This window comes from Lepus europaeus, unplaced genomic scaffold (genome assembly GCF_033115175.1).
Source record: "Lepus europaeus isolate LE1 unplaced genomic scaffold, mLepTim1.pri SCAFFOLD_28, whole genome shotgun sequence".
In the NCBI taxonomy this organism is placed as follows: Eukaryota; Metazoa; Chordata; class Mammalia; order Lagomorpha; family Leporidae; genus Lepus; species Lepus europaeus.
The window spans coordinates 3,457,701-3,479,950 of record NW_026909158.1 but is presented as its reverse complement, the minus strand read 5'-3'; the positions used below and the strand labels follow the sequence as shown (position 1 = coordinate 3,479,950).

General features: G+C 38.5%; 2 pseudogenes; both read right to left on the bottom strand.

Annotated features, from left to right (window-relative positions):
* The window catches only part of LOC133754682 (zinc finger protein 658B-like), a 661,399-nt pseudogene that overhangs the window by 5,577 nt on the left and 633,572 nt on the right, over window positions 1–22,250 (bottom strand).
* LOC133754705 (protein GOLM2-like) lies at window positions 4,561–5,660 on the bottom strand (annotated as a pseudogene).

Below are 22,250 nucleotides of genomic sequence, written 5' to 3'. Positions count from 1 at the left end.
AACAGAATAATTGAGAATATATATAGATGAGATTCATGGGCTTTTGGGATTCTGAAGATTCAAAAACATGGCAAAGTTTTCAATGGGATAAAACCATCATTTTTGTCTCTTAACCTTAGACCTCTTAATTCAAAGCCAGTACAATATTAATCTCTATAAGGGCCCATATGTCATGATAATTTTTAAAAAGGATGTATATTGGGGCCAACATTGTGGCATAGCAGGTTAAGCTGTCGCTTAAAGTGCTGGCATCCCATATGGGTACTAGAACTAGTCCTGGCTGCTCCACTTCTGATCCAGCTCTGTGCTAATGTGCCTGGAAAAGTGCTTGGGCCCCTGCACCCATGTGTGATGCTAGGACAAAGATCTTGACTCCTGGCTTTGCACTGGCCCAGCCCTGGCCTTTGTGGCCATTTTAGGAGTGAATCAGCAGATGGAAGACTTCTTGCTCTCTGCCTCTGCCTCTCCCTCTCTCAAATTTTACCTTTCGAATAAATAAATAATATTTTTTTTAAAAAAGTTAACAGAAAAAGAAAGGATATATATTCTACAAGGAGACACGTAATAAGGTCTGCTTACCTACTGAGACGAGATGGCTGTAGGTCTCCAGCATGAAATCTCTGTACAGGGTCTTCTGAGCAGGGTTCATTTTATGCCATTCTTCCTGACTGAAGTCCACACTCACATCCTCAAATGACACCAATCCCTGTGACAACAAAATTTATTTCAAACATTTAGAATTAGAAATCTTTGAAAAATCACTACTTTTCCTATGTACTCTTTTTTTTTTTTGACAGGCAGAGTTAGACAGTGAGAGAGAGAGAGAGGGAGGGAGAAAGGTCTTCCTTTACCGTTGGTTCACCCTCCAATGGCTTCTGAGGCCGGCGCATCTCGCTTATCCGAAGCCAGGAGCCACGTGCTTCTCCTGGTCTCCCATGCGGGTGCAGGGTCCAAGGACTTGGGCCATCCTCCAAGGCCTTCCCGGGCCATAGCAGAGAGCTGGCCTGGAAGAGGGGCAACTGGGATAGAATCCGGCGCCCCAACCGGGACTAGAACCTGGTGTGCCAGTGCCTCAAGGTGGAGGATTAGCCTGTTAAGCCACGGTGCCGGCCTAGTTGTGCTTCTAATCCAGCTCCCTACTAATGTGCCTGGAAAAGCACTAGATGATGGCCCACATACTTGGTTGGACTCTTGCCACCAACACGGGAGACTCAGTCTGAGGCTCCTGGCTTCAGCCTGGCCTATCCCTGGCTGTAGCAGCCATTTGAGAGAGTGAACCAGTGAACAGAAGATCTCTTTCTCTCTTTGTCTCTCCCTTTCTCTTTGTCACCCTGCCTTTTAAGTAAATAAAATATGTTTTAAAGTAGGATGACATTTTACATTTTTTTTTAAAGTTTTAGTGAGACAGAACTGTTCATGTGGAAACATTAAGATTCTCTGGAAAATAAGGCAGAATTGCCAGGAAACATTATTTCAGAATGCAGAAGGAAGCTCTAGGATGAGGACAGAATTTGAGAATCATTGCCCATCTGGGTGGAAATTGAAGTTATTAGAGACAGAAACTTCCTTGAACACAAGGGGATTGAGAAAAGAAAAGTAGCAAAACACCATTCAAGGAATCATGAATATTAAAGATGCTGGAAGAAAAAATTACAAGCCACAAATTAAAGAAAAATTCTATGAAAACTAGTAGACTTGGAAACTGATAAAAGGAAAAGATTCCAGATGACTTCAGGGGTGGATGTTGTGGTCCATCAGGTTAAGCCGCTACTTAGGATGCCTACACTCCATACTAGAGTTCAGGTTTGAGTGCTGGGTATTCTGCTTCTGATCCAGCTTCCTGCTAATGCACCTAGAAGAGAGAAGACAATGGCTCAAGCACTTGGGTCCCTGCCATCCATGTGGGCAACCAGGATGGAGTTCCTGGCTCCTGGCTGTTGCAACCATTTGAGGAATGAACCAGTGGATGGAAGATTCTGTCTTTCATAAAGAGATAAATAGCCTCTTTTTTCAATTTTTAATTTATCAGAACCCAGCAAGAGATGATTTCCATCAACTTAACACTAAATTAGGGCAAAAAATACATCAAGAAAACCTGAAAGCTTAAGGCAGAAGTAAAACATAAAAACAGTATGTCTAAAACAGATTGTAGAATGTTGATTCACATAGGGTAGTTGTTGTCGCATAGGAGATTAAGCAATCCTCTGTGACACTGGCATCCCATATGGGTGCCAGTAAGTGTCCCAGCTGCTCTACTTCTGATCCAGGCCCCTGACACCCATATGGGAGACCTAGAAGAAGCTCTTGGCTTTGGCCTGGCCCAGCCCCAGTGGTTGTGGCCAAATGGGGAGTGAACAGATGGAAGATCTTTCTCTGCCTCCTCCATCTCTATCTCTGCTTTTCAAATAAACAAATATTTTTTTTAAAAGATTCACATAGTTAATACGGTCAAAAATATTATCAATTAGTCTGGGATTTCTCCAGTTATGAAATGTCTAGGCTGCTGGTGCTGGTGTTGTAGTGTAGTAAAGCTGCCACCTGTGACACCAGCACCCACATGGCCACCAATTCAACCCCCTGGCAGCAGCTCTAGCTCCAATCTAACTCCTTGCTAATGGTCTGTGAAATGCAACATAAGATGGCTCATGTACTTGGGCCCTTGACAGCCAAATGGTAGTGCAGGATGAAGCTCCTGGCTCCTAGCTTTAGCCTGGCTCAGCCTTGCTCTGGCCATTGTGGCCATTTGGGGAGTGAACCAGTAAATGGAAGACCTCTCTCTGTGTGTGTCTCTTCCATTCTCTCTGTAACTCTGCCTTTCAAATAAATAAATAAAACTTAAAAAATTCTTAGTTGTTAATTGAAGAAATTTTGCTATGTAATAGCTACCATACAACCAAATGGTTTTTATGACAAAGCAACTAAGGTAATTTCATGATTTTCTTTTGTACAGATTTTACAAAATTAAATAGAAAGAAGTACAACTAGGAGTATTTTTAGATTCATCTCCTCACACTAAGACCCAAAAGATGTATGTCACTTCCCTTTAATTATATTTTAAAAATTCTGTGAACCATAATACTTCTTAAATATGGCCTGATTCTAATTACGATAAAGTCATGGATTGTTTGACAATGTGGGAAAAACAGTAGATTATTGCATCTTTTCATGGTCATTAATTAATTTGAAGCTGAAGTTTAAGAATTGGAGCACCTCAGCAAGTGAATGACCTATCTCTTAGCCACTGTTAGTCTGAATTTTGACTGAAATATTAGTACTAGGGGGAAATGCATTTCATGTTGTTTGTGTGCAATTAACAGTCATCCTTCTGAAAAACAGGGTTGACAATCTTAAATTTCTATTTATGATTAAAACTTTTTGTTTTAGGAGGTGGGATAAGATTTTTAAAATGATATAAATCAGAGAACAGGGATTAGCTAGCTTATACATTTTATTAAATAGAGTTAAATAAAAGGCAAATACATTTAAATAATTTTGTAAGTCTAACAAATATGAGCTTTATGTGTTCTTAACTAACATATTAATGACAATGATTCATTTTTGTTATAAATTTTAAGCTATTTTAATAAAATAGTAGGGGACCTCACTGTACTTACATTTATTTGTGCATTTATAAAAACATGCTAAAATTCTTTATGTAGTACTTCTGAAAAAGTCTAGTCATAAAAGATCAGTAAAATGATCAGAAAAGCTTTGAAATCCTGATTGCAGATTCATTTCAAAGTAGATTTAGCCCCTTTCAGGATCTGGCATTTCAATCACAAATATCTTCACCAGTCTGAACTATGAAAATATAAAAAAATTAGCTAGTGATGGCCATAGTGAAGCAGTACTGGTGTTACTTGAGGAAAAAATAAAAACTGAAAATACATATGAATCCTGCATTCCACAAGTTCAAGAACCAAGTAAGATATAAGATATAACTCATGAATACTGTCATGTCTTAGCAGGCCCCAACTGAAAACTTATTTGCCAAAACACATTAGCACTCATGTAAAATAACAGGAGTAGGGAGGGAATTTTGTACACATGTTGTCCAGTGTTTGTTTTCCATTTCCCCTTTTTTATGTAATTATTATAGGTATAACTCCTTGAAGATCATGAAATAAGGGATAGATATAGAACATCTGTTGGGCTAACAATACATTACTACATAAAAAGTTTTCAACTGAGTAACTGTTCTCACTCTGATTAAACTATGTGAAACATAAAATGTACAACAATTTTTCCTTGCTTGTCTACTTGTGGAAAGAATTATTGGGCTCAATAAAATGTGAAAAACACAGTAGTTTGCTTTAAATGCAAAGATTAACTGTTTTGGCTCAACCATAACATAACAAATAAAGTGTCTACTTAGAGAATATAATAGGAAAAGGTTCACATATATACATGGATATATTGATTCATTAAAATATTCCTTAAATCTATCTCAATGTATCTTTACAACCCATAGAACTGATCTTTATTTTAAAAAAGTAAAAATGATGGAGTAGAAATTTCATTTTACAGTACTTTATGTTTTTTTAAGTTTTTCCTTAGGATTTAAAGGACATCATTGAAATGCTGCTTTTCACAGTTTGCAAAGTCCACCTGAAGCTTTCATTCTTCATCGTTTTGCTTCAATTTATGGAAGACACCAAATTTATCCTTGGAAGTCTGTTTAGTACAGCTGTTAGAATTCTGGGTTCACTCTCCAAGTTTGGGCCTCTAGTTAAATGCTGAAGAATGTTAGAAGGGTTCTGTTTTGAGTACCAAGGGTTGCACTGTGGTTCACCTGTGCATCTTCAGCCAAATTTGTGGACAGAGGTTGTCTACTTGGAAGATGGGAAATTGTTTGATGAGTTCCATGTTCAGAAACTGAAATAGAAGTCCTCTTTAAAGCAGTGGGAAGATCATCACTAGGTCATTCTCTTCTATTCCAGCCATCCCACATCACCACCTCATTGATTTGTTCTTTCCCATATGTAGTATAACTTGGGGGTTCTTCATTCTCAGCTACTTTTGGAATATTTTTAGCTACTACATGATCATTCACACCTGATTATTCTCCATCATTTGCTTGAACTTTGTGAGTCTCTTGATTTTGTTGAAAAAATTGGTCTGCTAATTTTTCTTCATATCATGCTCTTAATTCCTTGACCTGCTGTCCACACTGAAAAGTCTCATATGCTAACCACTGCACAAGGAAAGTACTTTTCTGTCTGTAGTGCTGAAGCTGATCTTCTTGTGGAAGAAACTCCTGATTAAGCTCAAGAAGTTACCCCTTTAAATGATGTAGGTCTGCTACCTGATATGAAATGCTGTTCTGTAGTTTAACCTTGTCATCTTCGCATCTCTTCCCCAGACCCTCCCAGCCAGTAGGTTGCTGGTGAGGTGACCATAATTTGGCCCCTCTGGTACATCTGTTTCTTATGCCTGCCCACCAAGAGCAAGAGATATTCAGATATACTTCTTCAGATGCCTGCGGGCCATCTCTGTGCACTGAACCTGGCCCTGCGGCTCCGTCTCCTTCTCTGGAAGCAAGATGTGTCAGGAAGAAGTGCTCTAGTAGTAAAGGCCAGGAAAACAATCACTACCAGAAGCACCAGCAGCATAAAGGAGGGCAGACAGCCAGCCCTTGGGTTGGCCTCAAAACCCAGCATGGGGTCAAACTGGGCTGTACCCTAAGGCTTCACAGCAATTTGCAAGCAGAAGCTCAGGTCTCTGAGAAAATTCTCTGTCCCACATATCAGTGAAAAATTTACAATAATTATAGAATCAACTTTTTCAGAACACATGAAGCTAACTAAAGGCCTGTACAATCTATGGAACATATATACACCAGAAAAATAGCTACTCAAAATGGTCAAAGTGCCTCAATGGCATTTTAACTTGTCCTATACCCTTCCCTCTCTCTCCAACTGCATGGTAGCTTTGAAAAACCACACTGTGAAATAAGTCAACTGGGTTATGGTTCTGTCAAAGCTTTAGCCCCAGAACACTGTCATTATCTGACGTGGATGATGGTTCTTTGGAGGACTTTACCTATAAGACTATTTGAACTAATCAGAGCTCACTTGGTATGAAGAGGCCCATTCCTTAGAGGCATTTGTTCAAAACATTTAAAGGTAATTGTTTAACTGAGCAACCAGCAACCTGAGGTGGTGGATAACAAAAAACAGCTCATCAAAAACTAAAAGGGGCCGGTGCCGTGGCTTAACAGGCTAATCCTCCGCCTTGCAGCGCTGGCACACAGGGTTCTAGTCCCGGTTGGGGCACTGGATTCTATCCCAGTTGCCCCTCTTCCAGGCCAGTTCTCTGCTATGGCCCGGGAAGGCAGTGGAGGATGGCCCAAGTCCTTGGGCCCTGCACCCGCATGAGAGACCAGGAAAAGCACCTGGCTCCTGGCTTCGGATCAGCACGATGCGCCGGCTGCAGCAGCCATTGGAGGGTGAACCAACGGTGAAAATGAAGACCTTTCTCTCTGTCTCTCTATCCATTCTGCCTGTCCAAAAAAAAAAAAACTAAAAGGAAAATCTGAGGAGTGAGATATTCATAAAGGTTCTGAATAGTTCTGATACACTCCTGAGACTGTAGATGGCCACCTAAATGAACAGCACTGAACATAACGCCCAGAGCTGTCAGCTTGCTCAGGAAAGATGTGAGAAAGCTTGAAGCTGTCACCTCTGGGTGACCTCAAGGTTTGAAGTAAGCAGGAAATCAAGGCCAGCAAAGTAGTAAATTGCCTGGATGACTGCTGAAGGAATGCCCAACTTGCAGAAAGCCCCCTAGCATAGACTAGGAGACTTACTGGTTCAAGCATTTCAGGAAATTTCTATAGAGACTTCAGCTACTAAAAATAACAAGAAATATAGGTTCTACAGAGTTAGTTTTAAAAATTATTCAACAACAACCTTTCTGGTCAATGAGGATACTGTTACAGTTGGAAAAGGGAAATAAAGTCAGGCATTGTGGCACAACAGGTTACATCGCAACCTGCGATGCCAGCATCCCATATAAGAATAACAGTTTGAGTCCTGGTTGCTTCATTTTCAATCCAGCTCCCTGCTAATACAGCTGGGAAAGAGGATAGCCTAAGCACTTGGGCCCCTGCCACCCACATGGGAGACCTGGATAGAATTCTTGGCTCCTGGCCTTGATCTAGCCCACCTGGGCATTGCAGCCATTTGGAGAGTGAACCAGCAGAAGGAAGATCTCTTCTCTCTGTCTCTCCTTCTCTCTGTCTTGCTGTCTTTCAAATAAATAAAATAAATCTAAGAAAATTAAAAAGAATAAATAAGTTCTGATATTCTGTTGCACAGTATGGTGACTATAGCCACATGATTTTATTTAAAATATCTAGTTTGCAACTTAATTATTTTAAAAGTAAATAAGTAATTATAACCTACATGCAGGAAAAGAAAGGGTAATCAATAGACACTGCTTCTGAAGAAGCAGACAATAGACTTAACTATACAAGGACTTTAATTCAGCTCTTTTATATTGCTCAAAGACTTAGAGGAAATGATATGTCAGGGCTAAAGCACAGTATGAGATCAGTATTTCATTCAATAAAAGGTATCAATTAGCAGACAGAAATTATAAAAAGGAACTAAACAGAAAATTTAGAGTTGAAAAGGATAATAACTGAAACAAAAAAAATCTCATACAACAAAAAAATCTGTCAACAGGTTTGAGTACTAAAAGGATGAATAACTAGATAAAACAGTCAGTGAGATTATGCAGCCTGAGAAACAGATTGGGAAAAAAAGGTAAAAAAAAAAAAAAGAGCTGTGGATAGCATAATGAGCACATTGGAGAGGGAGTGAGAAAAGGTCTGGCAGTGGGCAAATAATGGTTAAGAATTGATCACACTGATAGGTCTAAGAGTCAAAGGAATCACACAAACATGACTAGTGTCTGCTAATACTAACTGATATAATTAAAAAGGGAGAGAATGATCCAACATGGGAAGCGGGATACACAGCAGACTCATAGAATGGCAGATGTCCTAAACAGCACTCTGGCCTCAGAATCAGCCCTTAAGGCATTTGGATCTGGCTGAAGAGCCCATGAGAGTATTTTAGGCATGGAAATTCAAGAAACTCTGGCAAAAAAAAAAAGAAAGAGGACATAAATGAAAGATCTCTGTGAGTGAGATCCCAATAGAAAGAATGGGGCCATGAAAGAAGGAGGTACCTTTCTCTGAAGGGAGGAGAGAACTTCCACTTTGACTGTGACCTTGTCTGAATATGATCGAAGTCGGTGAACCCTAAAGGCTTCATAGCTTTGGCAACTCATGACTAGAGCCTAGGGAGATTACAGACGCCATAAACAAGAGTGTCAAATTGTTAAGTCAACAACAGGAGTCACTGTGCACTTACTCCTCATGTGGGATCTCTGTCCTTAATTATTTGTCCAATGTGAATTAATGCTATAACTAGTACTGAAATAGTATTTTACACTTTATGTTCTGTGTGGGTGCAAACTGATGAAATCTTTACTTAATATATACTAAATCGATCTTCTGTATATAAAGATAATTGAAAATGAATCTTGATGTAAATGGAATGGGAGAGGGAGCGGGAGATGGAAGGGGTACAAGTGGGAGGGAAGTTATGGGGAGGGGGAAGCCATTGTAATCCATAAACTGTACTTTGGAAATTTATATGTACTAAATAAAAGTTTTAAAAAAATCTTTAGATTAAAAAAAAGAAGTTCCTAAATTTGATGAACATGATTATATACTCACAAAGCTCAATAAATCTCTAGTGGGATAATCCTGGAGTTAAGATAACTACAATTAGGCACATGATAAAGTGTTAAAAAGTCAAAGGCAAACAGATACTCTTAAAAGCAGCAAGAGAGAAATGACATCATATTTTTAAAAAATGGTTTCTAACTGTTTGCTAAGTATTCATGTCATATTGCTATTTTCAGGAAGCGATCTAGGACTTGCTCCCTCATTTCTCTATTCTAAGCCCAACTTGTTCTTTCATTTCTCTATTCTCTTCAAGGTAGGAAACTAATTCTATTATGCAGGAATCTGTAGGATGCCCAATTTAATCTTTAGACCTTATAAAAGAGATGGTTAACATTTTTCTGTAATAGCATAGCCAAAATAAGAACTTAAATAATAATCTCATAGCTAGATTTACTTCGCCATCAGTGAAGTATACAGTAAGTAGAAAAAACCTCCCTTTCAGACCAAAGGGAAAGAAAATTTTAAAGTGAGAATATAATTTTCCTCATGGGCATTGTCTGCCTTAGAAAAACTACTACAGAACATGCCTGTGACTATAGACTTGTAGTTCAGGCCACAGAAGATTAGAGATGGGACACGGGCACTCCCTTGACTTGCATCCTCTGGTCTGCTTTAACACAAACCAGGAGGAAAAGAAAGCTAGGCATCAGAAGCAATGGGTGGCAGGCCTATTAATGGCTGTTCTGTACAGTGATCTGCCTTCAAGAAGATCCAACAGGCCAGTCCACTGCAGTGCTTTCAATGTGGTAAGCCTGGGCTTCAGCAGAAGTCAGCTTGTGAAGAGCGCTGGCAGCTCTGTCAAGAGTTGGATCACTGGAAATGGACCTGCCCTGGAGTCGAAGGATGCCCAGGTCAGAGCCACAGATCTTATTGGCTCTAAGCTGAAAAGCCCTTCACTCAGCCCAACTTCCAAAGTGACCACTGCAGCTGAGGGTATGGTCAAGTAGGGTAAGCAACATTGCAGGCAGAACTGTAAATTTCTTGCTAGAGATGCCACCTGCCTTTACCTGGCCAGCTCTCCTCCTAGCCCAGCCAAGTAATGAAAGTCAACAGAGTGCCTTCCCCTAGGAGGTTCACACCTCCCTTAGGATATACCCCAAGTGAAGAGATAGATAGGTCTGGGCCTCTTAACTTACAAAGCCTAAAGCCCACCAGATTATTATCAAGCCCCTTCTATCAGGTTCTACTTGCCTCTCAATCAGAAAACTTAATTGTAGCTTAGACAGCACCTTTCTTAGCTCCTCTAATAATGACTCTGTCCTTTGTTCTAGACCCTGTCTAGCGTACTTGGGCCTCATTCCTTTGTAATCATAACCTCTACTCTACCACCAATGGCTCTACTCCCAACCTGTGTGTACTGATGGTCCTCTTCCCCACTTAATGCTGTATAATTGTTCAAACCTGGTAAATGCCACTCTTAGGATCATTGGTTACTATCCTCACCCTGTCTTTTAGGACCTTGTCTAAATATGATCAGAGTCGGCAAACTTGGAAGGCTTCCATAGCTTTGGCAACTCATGACGACAGCCTAGGGTGGTTACTGGTACCATAAACTAGAGTGTCAATTTGTTGGGTCAACAACAAGAGCCACTGTGCACTTGCTCCTCATGTGGGATCTCTGTCCTTAATGTGCTGTACATTTTGATTTAATGCTATAACTAGTACTCAAACAGTATGTTTCACTTTGTGTTTCTATGTGGGTGCAAACTGTTGAAATCTTTATACTAAATTGATCTTCTGTATATAAAGAGAATTGAAAATGAATCTTGATGTGAATGGAAGGGGAGAAGGAGAGGGAGAGGGGAGTGTTGCGGGTGGGAGGGAAGTTATGGGAGGGGGAAGCCATTGTAATCCATAAGCTGTACACTGGAAATTTTTATTCATTAAATAAAAGTTAAAAAAAATAAAATTAAAATTAAAAAAATGGTTTCTAATGAAAAAGCATAGAAAGTAGAAGGCAGCGGGATGACATATTCAAAGTGCTGAAAGAAAAGGATTATTAGCCCACAATCCTCTATATTCAGCAAGAACAGAGAAATTAATACCTTCTCAGATGAAGGAAAATATAGACAATTAATCACAAGAAAACTGTCCTACAAGAACTAATGAAATGGTTCAGCAAATCTAAAGAAGGAGTTTATTGACTTCTTGGAGCTACAACACAATGGAATGTTAGTTAAAGTATATAGTTTCTTTTTAAGGAAATAAAAATGTTCTAGATTTGACTCTGATGATTTTTGCCCATATTTGTGAATATACTAAAAAATATCACTGAACTTTATACTTTAAATGGGTGAATTGAAACCCAATAAAGCTGTAGAAAAAAAGTGAGAGGATGAAATCAGTCAAAGTAAAGAAGACAAAGGGCCAAGGATGAAAACAGGATGATTTAAGTGAAATGATAAAAGAAGATAAGGACTGATAGTGTCACTCTCAGAGAACTTTCCAGAAGGGCAGAGTGAGAAGTACAGGCTAGTGTTATAGTAAAGTCAAGTAAAGAAAGGACAAGACAACATTCATTTGATTTGATTGTAATCTAGTTTGGGTCACTGGAGATTCTAGGCAAGTGTGAAAAGACACCAAGGCATCAGAGATATTTGAAGTTGAATGAAAATTGTGGGAACATTTGAAAAAGCCAGAATTATAGATCATCTGCTGAACAGTCTGAGTATCATGGGTACTCAAAATGTTTATGGCCGGCGCCGCGGCTCACTAGGCTAATCCTCTGCCTAGCGGCTCCAGCACACCAGGTTCTAGTCCCGGTCGGGGCGCTGGATTCTGTCCTGGTTGCCCTTCTTCCAGGCCAGCTCTCTGCTATGGCCAGGGAGTGCAGTGGAGGATGGCCCAAGTCCTTGGGCCCTGCACCCCATGGGAGACCAGGAGAAGCACCTGGCTCCTGCCATCGGATCAGCGTGCTGCACCAGCCGCAGTGCGCCAGCCGCGGCGGCCATTGGAGGGTGGACCAATGGCAAAGGGAGACCTTTCTCTCTGTCTCTCTCTCTCTCTCACTGTCCACTCTGCCTGTCAAAAAGAAAAATGTTTATGGAGAGTAATTTTCAGGACAGTCAGTTGATTCGTAGGAAACAAATCTAATTTAATTACTGTGTTTCAGTTCTTGAAAAACAGTACTGAGCAAGTTTGCATTTAACATTACATTTTCTATTTCTATGAAGAACAAGTAGATGTTACATTCTGTTATTTCAGCAAGTTAATTTAAACAACCACTTGAAGAACAACAAACACGTTTGTGTTCATGATTATATCTCATGAGGAAGAGGTTTGCTTTAACTTTCTCATCAATGTAAACCTTTTAACTTTTTCCCATATCATTTCCAGTCTGCCATTCTGCTAAGACTATCAAAAATGTCAGAAATAATTTGGAGTTTGATTTGGTAAAATTTGTAATGCAGATATAAAACCCTGCATCTACTTGCATGCCACCCTTGCTCTTCTAGTCACCTGTGTGTTTCTATAAGAGTATCTTCTATGTATGTGTCTGGTCCATTTCTATTCTACTTGTCCATGTAAATATACTGACATAGAAACTCTTATGAAATTTACTGTAAAACACACTGGTTATTAAAAGGTGAACTCACCTGGTATGTGCTCATTTTTTTCCCCTAGAAGAATATACATAAGTGTGAAGATTCAGCTGGAGGAAGGAAAGAGAAAAGGGATCATGAGATAACTGGTTCTTATAATCCTATATTTACCTGCCTAAAACTCTCATCACTTCAGATACAAAAACAACTTTCAAAGGAGGGCATGTTCCTTTGACTCTTGAAAAGGGACAGGAAGGACCATGCAGAAGGAATAGTGCTTGAACATGAGCATCTCTGATAAGATTGGGGTTAGGCTTTCATTTACACTAAGTATATTGGTTTTTTTGGTGACACACTAACAGTTTGTTCTCTTCTGACAAACACATAAAAACAAAATAGAGAACTGGCTGAACAAGTTTAGGTACACAAGAGATGATCCTTTGTCTTCAATGAAACTAATAGAAAATTATGCAAGCTGGCTTGTTAATCAAGGTCTTACCCATTTTTACACACTGAGTTAGGACTTCTACAGAAAGCTCTGAAATACAGATGGGATGTTTTATGTAAGGGATATATTTTTTAACTTTTTGTTCTAAACTGGTTGTCACTTCTAACAAAAGACCTTTGTAGGTGACCAGCACTGTGCTTAGCCCCTGGTTCTGCCCTGGATGACACTACAAAAATCATTCATTTTAGGCCCAGTATTGGTTTCCAGGATAGAAAGTTTTTTACTATTATTTTGTTACTCTGTGTTCAGGAAAAAGCATTAGCAGAGCTCTAATGCCACATGTGTTAATGGATGTGGTGTGAGAGCAGTGCAGATTCTTGTGTGGAGAGAATGAAAGAAACTGGATGCTGTTTAAGATTTTATCAGCTGTTTTGCCTTCCCTGGAAATCATGGCCTCATTAGTCCTCAAGTGAAGTGTCTATATAGCTTGAGGGCCACCCAGTCCTCTCAACCTTTGGTTACATGCCTCTGCAGGTTACTCCGCAGCACCCACAGTCCCTCTGTGATGGCTTCTGGATGCGACAACCTAACAAGGTTTGACACCTACTACACAGGGAATCAAGAATTGCCTCTGCTTGGAGCAAATCAGGACCTGCTCCTCCTGCTCTGGATCCTGGAAGAGAAAAGCAATGTCTTTTCGTTAGGCAAGTGCATAAAATGTCATCTATACAAACAGACATATCATGTTTGTTTGGGGCAGTTCCTCTAGCTTTCTCGCTAGAAATTATGAATGTGTAGAGCTGGTGTCTCCATACGGAACCAATTATTGTATCTACGGTACAAATTAAATGTTCCCTGATAAAAAAAACATTCAAAACCATAAAGTCCATTGATAATATCCATAAAACACAAACACAGAGGCTGTAGCAATAGCTGGGATTGAGTTAGCCAAAACACAACCGGATATTTCTGGTTTCATCCAGGCATATCCGGACAAAGTGGTGTGGAATTCGTATGAAATGGACCCAGAAAATCACAGTAAAATGGTTTTGGAAAAAAAGCAAAGTCTTTTCGTTAGGCAAGTGCAAAAAATGTCATGTATACAAACGGAAATATCATGTTTGTTTGCCACAGTTCCTCTAGCTTTCTCCCTAGAAAATACGAATGTGTAGAGCTGGTGTCTCCTTGTGGAACCAATTAGTGTTTCCAAGCAGAAAATTACATGTTCCCTGATAAAAACATTCAAAACAATAAAGTCCGTTGATAACATCCAGAAAACACAAACACAGAGGCTGTAGCAATATCTGGGATTGAGTTAGCCAAAACACAACCAGATATTTCCAGTTTCATCCAGTCATATTCGGTAAACTGGGGTGGAATTTGCATACAATGCACCGAGAAAATCACAATAAAAATGGTTTTGGAGAAAAGCAAAATCTTTTCGTTAGGCAAGTGCATAAAATGTCATCTATACAAACAGAAATATCATGTTTGTTTGTCACAGTTCTTCTAGCTTTCTCCCTAGAAAATACGAATGTGTAGAGCTGGTGTCTCCATGTGGAACCAAATAGTGTTTCCCAGCACAAAATTAAATATTCCCCGATAAAAACATTCAAAACTGTATAATCCATCGATAATATCCAGAAAACACAGAAACTAAGGCTGTAGCAATATCTGGGATATAGTAAGAAAAAACACAACCAGATATTTCTGGTTTCATCCAGTCATATCCGTACAAACTGCTGTGGAATTCGTATGTAATGGACCGAGAAAATCACAGTAAAAATGGTTTTGGAGAAAAGCAAAATCTTTTCTTTAGGCAAGTGCATAAAATGTCATCAATACAAACAGAAATATCATGTTTGTTTGCTGCAGTTCCTCTAGATTTCTCCATAGAATACAGGAATGTGTAGAGCTGGTATCTCCATGTGGAACCAATTAGTGTTTCCCAGCACAAAATTAAATGTTCCCTGATAAAAACATTCAAAACAATAAAGTCCATCGATAATATCCAGGAAACACAAACACAGAGGCTGTAGCAATAGCTGGGATTGAGTTAGCCAAAATACAACCAGATATTTCTGGTTTCATCCAGTCATATCCGGACAAAGTTGGGTGGAATTCTTGTGCAATAGACCAAGGAAATCACAGTAAAAATGCTTTTGGAGAAAAGCAAAGTCTTTTGTTAGGCAAGTGCATAAAATGTCATCTATACAAACAGAAATATCATGTTTGTTTGCCGCAGTTCCTCTATATTTCTCCCTAGAAAATACGAATGTGTAGAGCTGGTGTCTCCATGTGGAACCAATTAGTGTTTCCCAGCATGAAATTAAATGTTTGCTGATAAACACATTCAAAACAATAAAGTCCATTGATAATATCCAGAAAACTCAGAAACTGAGTCTATAGCAATATCTAGGATATAGTAAGCCACAACACAACCGGATATTTCTGGTTTCATTCAGTCATATCCGGACAAAGTGGTGTGGAATTTGTATGTAATTGACCGAGAAAATCACAGTAGAAATGGTTTTGGAGAAAAGCAAAGACTTTTCCTTCGGACATTGCATAAAATGTCATCTATACAAACAGAAATATCATGTTTGTTTGCCACAGTTCCTCTAGCTTTCTCCCTAGAAAATACGAATGTGTAGAGCTGGTGTCTCCATGTGGAACGAATTAGTGTTTCCAAGCACAAAATTAAATGTTCCCTTTTAAAAATGTTCAAAACAATAAAGTCCATTGAAAATATCCAGAAAATTCAGACACTGAGGCTGTAGCAATATCTGGGATTGAGTTACCCAAAACACAACCGGATAATTTTGGTTTCATCCAATCATATCCAGACAAAGTTTGGTGGAATTCGGATGCAATGGAATGAGAAAATCACAGTAAAAATGGTTTTGGAGAAAAGCAAAGTCATTTCAGTAGGTAGGTGCATAAAATGTCATCTACAAAAACAGAAATATCATGTTTGTTTGCCGCAGTTCATCTAGCTTTCTCCCTAGAAAATACAAATGTGTAGACTGGTGTCTCCCTGTGGAACCAATTAGTGTTTCTGTGGTACAAAATTAAATGTTCCCTGATAAAAACATTCCAAACAATAAAGCATATCGATAAAATCCAGAAAACACAAACACAGAGGCTGTAGCAATATCTGGGAATGAGTTAACAAAAACACAACTGGATGTTTCTGGTTTCATCCAGTCATATCCGGACAAAGTGTTGTGGAAATCGTTTGTAATGGACCGAGAAAATCACAGTAACAATGGTATTGGAGAAAAGCAAAGTCTTTTCTTTAGGCAGGTGCATAAAATGTCATGTGTACAAACAGAAATATCGTGTTTGTTTGCCGCAGTTCCTCTAGTTTTCTCCCTAGAAAATACGAATGTGTAGAGCTGGTGTCTGCATGTGGAACCAGTTAATGTTACCAAGCACAAAATTAAATATTCCCTGATAAAAACATTCAAAACCATAAAGTCCATTGATAATATCCATAAAACACAAACGAAGAAGCTTTCACAATATTTCAGATTGAGTTAGCCAAAACACAACCGGATATTTCTGGTTTCATCCAGTCATATCCGGACAAAGTGGTGTGGAATTCGTATGAAATGGACCCAGAAAATCACAGTAAAATGGTTTTGGAAAAAAAGCAAAGTCTTTTCGTTAGACAAGTGCAAAAAATGTCATGTATACAAACGGAAATATCATGTTTGTTTGCCGCAGTTCCTCTAGCTTTCTCCCTAGAAAATACGAATGTGTAGAGCTGGTGTCTCCTTGTGGAACCAATTAGTGTTTCCAAGCAGAAAATTACATGTTCCCTGATAAAAACATTCAAAACAATAAAGTCCATTGATAACATCCAGAAAACACAGACACTAAGGCTGTAACAATATCTGGGATTGAGTTAGACACAACAAAACCGGTTATTTCCAGTTTCATCCAGTCATATCCGGTAAACTGGGGTGGAATTCGCATACAATGCACCGAGAAAATCACAATAAAAATGGTTTTGGAGAAAAGCAAAGTTTTTCGTTAGGCAAGTACATAATATGTCATCTATACAAAGAGAAATATCATGCTTGTTTGCCGCAGTTCATCTAGTTTTCTCCCTAGAAAATACGAATGTGTAGAGCTGGTGTCTCCATGTGGAACCAAATAGTGTTTCCCAGCACAAAATTAAATGTTCCATGATAAAAACATTCAAAACAGTATAATCCATCGATAATATCCAGAAAACACAGACACTAAGGCTGTAGCAATATCTGGGATATAGTAAGAAAAAACACAACCAGATATTTCTGGTTTCATCCAGTCATATCCGGACAAAGTGGTGTGGAATTCGTATGTAATGGACAGAGAAAATCACAGTAAAAATGATTTTGGAGAAAACAAAGTCTTTTCTTTAGGCAAGTGCATAAAATGTCATCTATACAAACAGAAATATCATGTTTGTTTGCTGCAGTTCCTCTATATTTCTCCCTAGAATACAGGAATGTGTAGAGCTGGTGTCCCCATGTTGAACATATTTGTGTTTCTACGGTACAAAATTAAATGTTCCCTGATAATATCATTCGAAACAATAAAGTCCATCGATAATATCCAGAAAACATAAACACAGAGGCTGTAGCAATCTCTGGGATATAGTAAGCCACAACACAACCGGATATTTCTGGTTTCATCCAGTCATATCCGGACAAAGTGGGGTGGAATTCGTATGCAATGGACCAAGAAAATCACAGCAAAAATGGTTTTGGAGAAAAGCAAAGACTTCTCCTTCGGCCAGTGAATAAAATGTCATCTATACACACAGAAATATCATGTTTGTTTGCCGCATTTCCTCTAGATTTCTCCCTAGAAAAAACGAATATGTAGAGCTGGATCCAGTTAGTGTTTCCCAGCACAAAATTAAATGTTCCCTGATAAAAAAACATTCAAAACCATAAAGTCCATCGATAATATCCAGAAATGACAAACACAGAGGTTGTAGCAATATCTGGGATTGAGTTATCCAAAACAGAACCGTATATTTCTGGTTTCATCCATTCATATCCGGACAAAGTGGTGTCTTATTTGAACGCAATGGAACTAGAAAATCACAGTAAAAATGGTTATGGAGTAAAGCAAAGTATTTTCATTAGGCAAATGCATAAAATGTCATCTATACAAACAGAAATATCACTTTTGTTTGCCGCAGAGCCTCTCGCTTTCTCCCTAGAAAATACGAATCTGTAGAGCTGGTGTAACCATGATGAACCAATTAGTGTTTCAACGGTACAAAATAAAATGTTCCCTGATAAAAACATTCAAACAATAAACTCCATGGATATTATCCAGAAACATAAAACCAGAGACTGTAGCAATATTTCAGATTGAGTTAGCCAAAACACAACCGGATATTTCTGGTTTCATCCAGTCATATCCGGACAAACTGGTGTGGAATTCGTATGCAATGGACCGAGAAAACCACAGTACAAATGGTTTTGGAGAAAAGCAAAGTCTTTTCGTTAGGCAAGTGCATAAAATGTCATCTATACAAACAAAAAAATTATGTGTGTGTCGCATTTCCTCTAGCTTTCTCCCTAGAAATACGAATGTGTAGAGCTGGTGTCTCCATGTGGAACCAATTAGTGTTTCCAAGCACAAAATTAAATGTTCTCTGAAAACAACATTCAAAACAATAAAGTCCGTGGATAATATCAGGAATAAACAAATACTAAGGCTGTAGGAATATCTGGGATTGAGTTAGCCAAAACACAACCGGATATTTCCGGTTTCATCCAGTCATATCCGCACAAACTGCTGTGGAATTCGTATGCAGTGGACTGAGAAAATCACCATAAAAATGGGGATGGAGAAAGCAAAGTCTAATCGTTAGGCAAGTTCATAAAATGTCATCTATACAAACAGAAATATCATGTTTGTTTGCCACAGTTCCTCTAGCTTTATCCCTAGAAAATATGAATCTGTAGAGCTGTTGTTCCCATGATGAACCAATTAGTGTTTCTATGGTACAAAATTAAATGTTCCCTGATAAAAACATTCAAAACAATAAAGTCCATCGATAATATCCAGAAACATAAACATAGAGTATGTAGCAATATTTTTGATTCAGTTAGCTAAAACAAAACCGGATATTTCTGGTTTCATACAGTCATATCCGCAAAAAGTGGTGTGGAATTCGTATGCAATGGACCGAGAAAAATCACATTAAAATGGTTTTGGAGAAAAGCAAAGTGTTTTCGTTAGGCAAGTGCATAAAATGTCATCTATAGAAACAGAAATATCATGCTTGTTTGTCGCAGTTCCTCTAGCATTCTCCCTAGAAAATACGAATGTGTAGTGCTGGTGTTCCCATGAAGAACCAATTAGTGATTCAACGGTACAAAATGAAATGTTCCCTGATAAAAACATTCAAAACAATAAACTCCATGGATAATATCCAGAAACATAAAACCAGAGGCTGTAGCAATATTTCACATTGAGTTAGCCAAAACACAACCGGATATTTCTGGTTTCATCCAGTCATATCCGGACAAAGTGGTGTGGAGTTCATATGCAATGGACCCAGAAAATCACAGTAAAAATAGTTTTGTAGAAAAGCAAAGTCGTTTCCTTTGGGAAGTGCATAAAATGTCATCTATACAAGCAGAAATATCATGTTTGTTTGTCACAGATCCTCTAGCTTTCTCCCTAGAGAATACGAATGTGTAGAGCTGGTGTCTTCATGTGGAAGCAATTAGTGTTTCTACGGTACAAAATTAAATGTTCCGTGATAAAAAACATTCAAAACAATAAATTCCGTGGATATCAGGAATACACAAACTCAGAGGCTGTAGCAATATCTGGGATTGAGTTAGCCAAAACAAACCCGGATAGTTCCAGTTTCATCCAGTCATATCTGGACAAACTGTTTTGGAATTCATATGCTATGGACCAAGAAAATCACAGTAAAAATTGTTTTGGAGAAAAGCAAAGTCTTTCGTTATGCAAGTGCATAAAATGTCATCGATACAAAGAGAAATATCATGTTTGTTTGTCGCAGTTCCTCTAGCTTTCTCCCTAGAAAATACGAATATGTAGAGCTCGTGTCTCCATGAGGAACCAATTACTGTATCCAAGCTCAAAATAAAATGTTCCCCGATAAAAAACATTCAAAACAATAAAGTCCGTTGTTAATATTCAAAAAAACACAAACACAGAGGCTGTAGCAATATTGAGATTGAGTAATCCACAACAAAACCGGATATTTCCGGTTTCATCCGTTCATATCCGGTAAACTAGTGTGGAATTCGTATGCAACGGACCGAGAAAATCGCAGTAAAAATGGTTTTAGAGATAAGTAAAGTCTTTTCGATAGGCAAGTGCATAAAATGTCATCTATACAAACAAAAATATGTTTGTTTGCCGCAGTTCCTCTAGCTTTATTCCTAGAAAATAAGAATGTGTAGAGCTGGTGTCTCCATGTGGAAGCAATTAGTGTTCCCAAGCACAAAATTTAATGTCCTCCGATAAAAAGCATTCAAAACAATCAAGTCCGTAGATAATATCAGGAATACACAAACACATAGGGTTTCACAATATTTCGGATTGAGTTAGCCAAAACACATCCGGATATTTCTGGTTTTATTAAGTCATACTGGACAAAGTGGTGTGGATTTGGTATGCAACGGGCTGAGAAAATCAGTGTAAAAATGGTTCTGGAGAAAGGCAAATCTTTTTGTTAGGCAAGTGCACAAACACAGAGGCTTTCACAATATTTCCAATTGAGTTAGCCAAAACACAACTGGACATTTCTGTTTTCATGCAGTGATATCTGGACAAACTGGTGTGGAATTCGTATGCAATGACCCAATAAAATCACAGTAAAAATGGTTTTGGAGAAAAGCAAAGTATTTTCATTTGGCAAGTGTTTAAAATGTTATCAATACAAACAGAAATATCATGTTTGTTTGTGGCAGTTCCTCTAGCTTAACCCCTAGAAAACACAGAGTCTCTAGCAATATCTGGAATGAATTAGCCAAAACACAACCGGATACTTCTGGTTTCGTCCAGGCGTATCCCATCAAAGTGGTGTGGAATTCATGTGTAATGGAAAGAGAAATTCACAGTAAAAATGGTTTTGGAGGAAAGCAAATCTTTTCGTTAGGCAAATGCATAAAATATCATCTATGCAAACAGACATAACCTGTTTGTCTGCTGATGTTCCTCTAGCATGCTCCCTAGAAAATACAAATATGTACAGCTGGTGTCTCCATGTGGAACCAATTACTGTTTCCCAGCATAAAATTAAATGTTCCCTGATAATAAATATTCAAAACAATAAAGTCCGTTGATAATATCCAGAAAACACAAACACACAGGTTTCACAATATTTCGGATTGAGTTAGCCAAAACGCAACTGGATATTTCTGGTTTCATCCAGGCATATCCGGACAAAGTGGGGTGGAATTTGTATGCAATGGACTGAGAAAATCACAGTAAAAATGGTTTTGGAGAAAAGCAAAGTCTTTTCCTTCGGCAACTGCATAAAGTGTCATCTATACAAACAGAAATGCCATGTTTCTTTGCCGCAGTTCCTCTAACTTTCTATCTAGAAAATACGAATGTGTAAAGCTGGTGTCTCCCTGTTGAACTAATTAGTGTTTCTAGGGTAAAAATTAAATGTTCTCTGGTAAAATTTCAAACAATAAAGTCCATCGATAATATCCATAAAACACAAACGCAGAAGCTTTCACAGTATTTCGGATTGAATTAGCCAAAACACAACCGGATACTTCTGGTTACATCCAGGCCTATCTGGACAAAGTGTTGTGGAATTCGTATGCAATGGACCGAGAAAATCAAAATAAAAATGGTTTCGGGGAAAATAAAGTCTTTTCTTTTGGCAAGTGCATAAAATGTCATCTACACAAACCGATATATCCTGTTAGTTTGCGGCAGTTCCTCTAGCTTTCTCACTAGAAAATACGAATGTGTAGAGCTGCTGTCTCCATGTGGAACCAATTGGTGTTTCTATGGTACAAAATTAAATGTTCCTAATAAAAACTTTCAAATCAATAAAGTCCATCGATAATATACAGAAAACACAAACACTGAGGCTGTAGCAATATCTGGAATTGAGTTAACCAAAACACAACTGGATATTTCTGGTTCATTCCAAGCCTATTCGGACAAAGTGGGGTGGAATTCGTATTCAATGGGCCGAGAAAATAAGTTTAAAAATGGTTCTGGAGAAGAGCAAAGTCTTTTCGTTAGGCAAGTGCATAAATGTCATGTATACAAACAGAAATATCATGTTTGTTTGCCACAGTTCCTCTAGCTTTCTCCCTAGAAAATACGAATGTGTAGAGCTGGTGTCTGCATGTGGAGTCAACTAGTGTTTCCCAGCAGAAAATTAAATGTTTCCTGATATAAAACATTCAAAACCATAAAGTCCGTTGAGAATACCCAGAAAACACAAACACAGAGGCAGTAGCAATATCTGGGATTGAGT